This window comes from Mirounga angustirostris, unplaced genomic scaffold, assembly GCF_029215605.1.
Source record: "Mirounga angustirostris isolate CCGP_5_RB_7025 unplaced genomic scaffold, mMirAng1.0.hap1 SCAF_5, whole genome shotgun sequence".
Classification (NCBI taxonomy): Eukaryota; Metazoa; Chordata; class Mammalia; order Carnivora; family Phocidae; genus Mirounga; species Mirounga angustirostris.
Genome location: NW_026991713.1, coordinates 97,341,600 through 97,347,245, shown reverse-complemented (window position 1 = coordinate 97,347,245; position 5,646 = coordinate 97,341,600).

The window sequence follows — 5,646 nt, the reverse complement described above, 5'->3', positions numbered from 1 at the left end:
AATGTGGGGTGGCAAATGTCCCCAATGGTGCCCTATGTGGCATTAGCCAAAGAGGATGGAATACTCCCCTGCCATTTCTTTAAGGGGTCCCCAAAAACCCTCTTGGGTGGGGTATGCCCTGGAAAGTTGGAGGAATCAAAGGTAGGAGATATCCGTGGCCTCTTGCTCCAGCTCTGTTCAAAATGATGTGGGCACTCAAGTGATTAATAGGAAAAAGAGGGGCATGCAATACGAGTCGGTGGCATGGCCCTTCTGGTCAAAATGCTTCACACGAGGTTGTGAGGATTCGGTGAGGTGACTGTACAGTTCTTGGCACAGCAACTGGCTCCTAGGGATTGTCATCGCTGTCACTACTATGATGTCACTCCAAGGGCCTCAGGCAGAGCACCCAGAGCCAGTGGGCTTCTGAGGGAGGTGTCCTGATGTCGAAGAAACACAGGCTGGAGTCTGCACCCCGGGGTGGAAGTCCTCGTAGCTTCGGTTCCAGTGACAATGAAAATGGGGCTAATGAGAAGAGGTACCTTTCCAGGGAAGCTCTCCCACGGGAGACCAGGATATACGGAAAGTGGAGGCAAAACAACCTTTGAAATGTATGGAAAATTTTTTCATATCTTGGAGCTTATATATGAAAGAAACTGGAGAGAAGCTTTCCCAAATTTGACATTAATCTTAACAGTTAGATGCAATCACCAACAACAAGCTGTGGAACTGGAAGAGACTAAGTTACTATTTTCCATCAGAAATAAAAAGCACGGTCCAAGGCGCTTCAGGAGCCATGGCTTCGGTGCAGACATGGACAAGTTCAAGAACCACACCATGCACAACCTCATGAAAATGGCACAGGAATGGCATCAGGAAACCCCATCACAAAGATATGCATCTCTTAACGGGGAGGAGTCCAAGTTCCTGAGGAACACGCACTTTTCCAAGAAGAATGAAATGCAGGCCAGCAATGCCAAGGTCATGGGTGCACGTGCCGAGGCTTTCAAGGCCCTCGTCAAGCCCAAGAAGGTCAAACCCAAGCTCCCAAAGGTGCCCAGACCCCACAAAGGCTCCAGTGTAGAAGCTTCTGACAGCGTGAGGATGGAAGGACTGCTGTGACCCCTGGGCGTCTCTCTGCATGGGGCCAGTGTCCTGTGCTCTTGGTACAGATAAACCTGTGGTGGGATCGGCCAAAAACAAACACACAGAAAAGAAATAAAAAGCAAATGTTGATCAACTTGGCTAGGGGAAAGGATGAATTACCTTTCTCTTTCCTAATTGAAAACATTGTTATGGAAAGCAATCCAAGAGCCCAAGACTAAAGCCGTGGAGGGGGCAGTATTGTAATATAAAGGTGAGTGAGTCAGTTCATTAATAAAAAATAAAACTGTTAAGGATTTTGTGACGTTTCCGGTTTAGCCTAAAATTTGTATTTGGAACTTTTCATGCTAAATATTCACTGTGTATCCGATTTTATTTTATAATTTGGAGTACTTTTTCTTAGAGAGGCCTCCTAAAATTGTAGAAGCTTCTGGACCCACCAAGCCAGTATCTGCCCATGTTAATAATACTACCTATTTTTGACATCATGATAGTGAAAAGCTCCCTACATATGCTGCCCATCGACCCGGAAAGGAGCTTCAGGGGGCTTTCTGGAAGGAGGTGGGAGCCACTGAGAAGAGAGATACAGAGAAAAAACCTTGCCCTGTGACAAGACAGTGAGCAATCAGAAAAGACAGGTGGAGTCAGTACAGTGAAGACAGAGGTTGGCAGCTAAGAAAACCAAATTTGAAGTTGTGAAGGCCGATCCTGAGAAAAGTTTCCAAGTAGAGTAGGAATGTGGCCCCCAGAAAAGGGTTGAAGAGGCCTGTTTTCGGGGCCTCATCTGTTTCTCAACTAGCAGCCTCCCTCAGACCAAGCAGATGTGGTTCTTGATAGAAGTTGACATATACTCTCTGAAGAATTAGATGCAGGCCAACCAGAGTCCATCATGCTGGGAGAAAACTAGGAGCAGGTTATGATGTGGGATCCATGTCAAAAGTCTGCCTCCTTCGCTTAGGGCCTATGGCTTCATTCCCCTAATTGAGGAAGACATCTTGGCTTAGAAGCCTCAGTCCTCAGCTCCTTGCTCTGTTAGACAGACAGGAAGTGAGACAAAGGTGGGGCAATAAAACATGAAGGTTCCTGAACTCATACGTAGAGCTGTCTGTTTGAATTCCCATCTGGCTTTCACCTTGCACTTCCTTTCTGCAGATAAAGCTGTGTGCACCATGGGAGGGGCGGAAGAATAAGTGGGTTCCACCGCATCTGGGCAAGAGTCCTGAGGAGATGTCTGTCTTCTAGCCTGGTTTGGGAGGGCTCTGGTTCTGGCGGCACGGCCATTTCCTGCTGTACAGAAAGGGGCCGGGAGCAGGAGGCTACCCAGAGGTGCACATAAGGCTGCATTCTGAGGAAACATCTGATTGGTCTTCCAGAACTGGTGGCTAAGCCTTCAAGGGTGGGTTCTGCTCTCTGGCGCCCTCTGCTGTGGCTGAGCAGATCAGATACCCCTGCGCATTGAGGCAAGAGTAGAAACTCCCGCAACCCTTCCCTGTGCTGAATTGGGTGAGGATATCAGAGACACAGATGGCCAGGGCCTGGGGTGCAAAAGATGAGTAGAATGGCAACGTGGAAGGTAAGACTGACCATACTCTTCATGTTTGTGGAACTTTAGTTGACCTGTAGAACTGTACGTGTCCATGCAGGAATGGATGTTAGTACTTGCCCGGTCCAACCTCTTCATTTACTAGCAGGGGGATACATATAGCAGGTAAAGGTAAGGCCATTAGCAGCACAAGAAGTTCAGAAGAGTAGGGTTATGGGGGCTTAGGAGAAATCTTCACCTCTCTTCACGATTATCCATGGAGGATCTTACAAGTGAGAGCTTTGAAGCTGCTCAAATAATTTATTGGAGATTATATAGATGGATTGATTCTAAGGGGAGAGGGCAGGGAAAAAAAGGAACATGGTACTCCGGGAAGGGCAAACTCCTGAATGTAGAGGATCGGGACAAGGAGACACATGCTCAGAAAAAAGATGGTGAACATGAAGATAAAAAACCAGAAAACCAACCCACAACTTCTACGTTTCCTTAAAATAATCAGAACAGTTGGAATGGCTATACTGGACTCCATTCCCGCCCTGGAAGAATACCTTTCAGAGCTGAGAAAGGAGTGAATATGCAGACTGAAGGTGATCACCTCATTCCAGGCATATTAAATAAAAGAAACGCACATCAAGACACATTCCATTGAAATGTTTGAATTCCGAGAATACCTTTTAAAATCCTATTAACAGGACTGGAAAAAGGTAACATTCAAAAGGAGTATCGATCAGGCTTATTCCAGAGGTTTTTCCTTGGAAAACCCTGGAATAGCATGCATTCATTACCAGAGCCACAACGTTTGGAAAGTAAGGATGGGAACCTGAGAAAGGTAAATCCAGCCATCATTCCAACAAAAGCAAATGCCCCCATGTGTCGTGTTTTGTGTCTTGGGTCAGGTTCTCCGGGAAGCAGACTCTGGGATGGGGAGCTGTGTGTCTGGCCTGCAGGGGTTGACCGGGCACGTGCTCCAGAAGGACGCCCTGGGGGGAGAGCGAGGTGAGCAGAATGTGGAGGGGGAAGAGCTGAGCTGCAATACGTTTCAGCCAATTGCACATGGAGTTCTGGGGCTGAGGTAGCCCTTGGAATTATCTGGAATTGAGCCAAGGCGGGCCTCATGCCCCTGCAGAGATGAGAGGAAGCCCCTGAACAAGGAGTGGCCCTGGTCCAGGCAACCCCCTTCCACTTACCGCAGTTCTGAGAGGGGCTGCCAGCTGGGACCATCAGCAGCTGGGGGGTGAGCGCCTAAGTCCTGAAGGGACCCTTTAACACCACATTGTTAGAAAACATCTTTCCTAAAGGCATACCCCGGCCAGCGCAGGGAACACTGTGACAATATGAAAAGACAGGAGCGTTTTCCTCATTTATGTTTAACCCCAGACCCTGTTTGACTACATATTTCAAGCCACCATGGGGCAAAGACTGGTCTCTGAGTTTTCCCATATCATTCTTATCCTGGCTTCTAGAAATGCCTCCCACAGCCTGGTGGAATCTCCTACCACAATTTACTGCCACTTAGAAGAGCACCTGGTAAGTTTCCCTCCCGTCTTTCTTAATATAGGTGAATCTCTATACAAGGCTAGAACCGTGTGCTGGGTGGCTCAGCAAACCAAAAGGCTTTCATTCCTCTCGCAGAAAAGCAAAGTTTGATATGGCAAAATAACGACCATTTCAGAAGAAGTTAATGATGATTTTCTACATCTTTAAAATTCTCGCCGAGGCAGCCACTCTGGAGAACAAGTTTGGAGGTTCCTCAAAAAGTTAAAAATAGAGCTACCCTACAATCCAGCAATTGTGCTACTAGGGATTTACCCAAAGGATACAAAAATATAGATTTGAAGGGGCACATGCACCCCAATATTTATAGCAGCATTATCAACAATAGTCAAATTATGGAAAGATCCCAAATATCCATCAACTGGTGAATGGATAAAGAAGATGTGGTGTATATATACACAATGCAATATTATTCAGCCACCAGAAAGAACGAAATCTTTCCATTTGCAACAACGTGGATGGAGCTAGAGTATTGTCCTCAGTGAAATAGGTCAGAGAAAGACAAATACTGTATGATTTCACTCGTGTGGAATTTAAGAAAGAAAACAGATGAACATATGGAAAGGGGGGAAAAAAGAAGAGAAAGAGGGGGAAACAAACCATAAGAGACTCTTAATGACAGAGAACAAACTGAGGGTTGCTGAAGGGGAGGAGGGCGGGGGATGGGTTAAATGGGTGATGGGTATTAAGGAAGGCACTTGTACTGAGCACTGGGTATTATATGTAAGTGATGAATCACTCAGTTCTACTCCTGAAACCAATATTACACTGTATGTTAACTAAAATTTAAATAAAAATATGAAAAGAAAAAAGGTATATCTCCTGTAGACAGCAAAAAAAAAAAAATTTTAACTCGATGGGAGGAGTCCTCTTATAATGTATACATGTATCAAATCACCATGCTGTACACTTTAAATATCTTACAATTTTATTTGTCAGTTATACTTCAATAAAGCTGAAAAATGTAGGAAGGGAGGAAGGAAGGAAGGAAGGAAGGAAGGAAGGAAGGAAGGAAGGAAGGAAGGAAGGAAGGAAGGAAGGAATCCTCACTGAGAAAAAGCATCATTTATTTTCCCAAGCAGGATTGTTCCAGAACAGGGCTGCTCCGAAGAGGCTGTGAGAGAGGAAAATGGGAAGGGAAGTCTACCTCTTATTCCACCCTCTTTTCTTTACAATGAACGCATCAGGGAAATAGCCATTAAGCTTATTTATTTAAATCAACTATCAAATGGATTCCATTTCTTTTTATTCTTAATAAGGAAAAACTAATGAACCCAGTGGTAAATACAGTTGGTCACAAAGCCCTCCACCTGGAGCTCATGGCTGTTTCTCTTGGAGGTAAAAACTTAGATGATTTAAACTGTTTTATTTATGTTTTACTTTTTCTGCATTTTCTAAATATTCTTCAATGAGTATATATTACCTGTATGATTAAACAAAATAGATGCTATTACAGACCAATGTAG